The sequence below is a fragment of the Palaemon carinicauda genome, chromosome 29 (assembly GCF_036898095.1).
Source record: "Palaemon carinicauda isolate YSFRI2023 chromosome 29, ASM3689809v2, whole genome shotgun sequence".
NCBI lineage: Eukaryota > Metazoa > Arthropoda > Malacostraca > Decapoda > Palaemonidae > Palaemon > Palaemon carinicauda.
Genome location: NC_090753.1, coordinates 90,189,396 through 90,191,895, shown reverse-complemented (window position 1 = coordinate 90,191,895; position 2,500 = coordinate 90,189,396).

Here is a 2,500-nt window from a genome sequence, read left to right as displayed (position 1 = left end):
AAAACAAGGTTAGACCAATAACAAAAAAGAAACAAAAGGTATGATATCATACTTATATATTTTTAGGTAAATAAATCTATATGTATATAATATATACATATATATATATATATATATATATATATATATATATATATATATATTTAGGTAAATAGATCTATATAAATATATATATATATATATATATATATATATATATATATATACATACATATACATATATATTTAGGTAAATAGATCTATATATATATACATATATATACATATATATATACATATATATATATATATATATATATATATATATATTTATATATATATATATATATATATATATATCCTTCGATAAGTTGTTTGTCCAGAAAATAATCTTGTTATTGGAGGTACTCTTTTTCACCACAAGGACATCCAAAAATATACACGGATTTCACCATGTGGCAATTACAAAAATCAAATTAAATAGATCACATAAGCATTAATAAACAGAAAATGGACTGAGAAATGTATGAAGCCATAGAGGTGCAGATATTGGTAGTGATAACCAGCTCCTCATTGCGACAAATTAAATTAAAACTGAAAGCACCAATAAAGATGTAGATAGAATACTTAGGTTTGATACAACGAAGCTTCTAGAAGATGAGCACAGAAACATTTGCAACTGAATGTAGGAATCGACCTGCAGTCTTAGAGACTTTAAGAGACGAAGAGCACACAGTTCACAAAGAATGGTGTGATATTAAGTAGATATATATATATATATATATATATATATATATATATATATATATATATATATATATATATATATATATAATATATATATATATATATATATATATATATATATATATATATATATATATATATATATATATATATATATATCAGTCAGTTGGTAGAGAAGCTTTGGGACTCGCAATTACAAGGAGAAAAGCCATGGATATCAAATGATACTTGGGATACTATAAAAAAGAGACAAAGACAGAAATTGATTTTTTTAAAATTTTCCGAGGAAGTAATTAAAATTACAAGGTAAACCATACTACGTATTGCAGTATTGATGGAGAGATCAAATGAAAAGTCGGGAATGACTGGAGAGAATATTCAGACTGAAAAGCAGATGAGGCTGACAAAGCTATGAATTCAGGGAGTGGCTGTGGCGTAAGAATTGCTCATAGAATTATTAATGAAATCTCGACTGGGGCAAAGAAGAAGAAGCATATACCTTTCAACAAGAGATATGGATCTGTTATAACAACAGAGGATGAAGAAAGGCAACGTTGGATGGAACACTTTGGTGAGGTCATGAATAGGAGATATGAAAGGAATAATTTGATTGATTAACCTGAAGCTATGATTAAATCTTCAATCTATGATTAAAATTGTGGCCAGGAAGCAATTGAATTTAAGAAGAAACTAAAGACATTACTTTTCACAAAATCATATGATTTGGAAGATGCTACAATCAAAGAATTGTATAAGTTATAATGAAAATGTTTCGTTAGATGATTAAAATGGACCCGCCCGAGAAGTAGTTCACTCGACTTCAGTGGAGGGTTGGATTTAAACCCAAAACAAGTAAACAAAAACAAACACACGCACAAAAATTACAAAACACACAAACAGGGGCGAAAACATAACCTCCTTCCAACTTTGTTGGAGGAGGATATTAGGTAGAATTATTCAAATATTTAGGATCTTTAGAATTGGAGTTTAATGACAGCCACAACAAGAAAGTCAGACAATTGCTAAGTTAAGTAAAATTTGGAAATCAAATCGCCTGAAATTATCTATAAATACCAAGAAAGATCTTTGTGCGTGCCGACCTCCGTCACGGCAGCTTATTTCTCGAAACCAGGGTGCCTTTCCCAGAATCAAATAATGTTCAAAATCCCTGCAGGTTTCATTACTTTACAATTAAAATTGTGGTCGTATGGTTGATAATCGGAATTTGACCTTTCGCTTGACCTTGACCTTGGACTCGACATTGACTTTTGACCTCAACAGCTTTTTACAAAAGTTTAAAATCCCAGATAATTTAATTACTTTACGATTGAAATTGTGGCAGTATGGATGATAACTGAAATTTGACCTTTAGCTTAACCTTGACCTGGGACTTGACCTTTGACTCTACCTTGACCTTGAACTCATCCCTGACCTTAAACTCACCCCTGACCTCAAACTCAACCCTGACCTTAAACTCAACCCTGACCCTAGACATTAACATGTATTAATTGGCGTGGATTTTCATACACTCAAATATGAACCAAGTTTGAGGTCTCTGTGACAACGATGTCCAAACTTATGGCTGATTACGTGAATTTGGACATTTTGCTTAACCATGACCTTGACCTTGACTTTCCAAAGTTTAATCATTTACAGCGTTTTACATAACAGTTAATTCCTGCAAGTTTCATTACTCTACGTTTAAATTTGTGGTCAGGAAGCTGTTCACAAACAAACACGCACACACATACGAACAAACGGGGTAAAACATAAT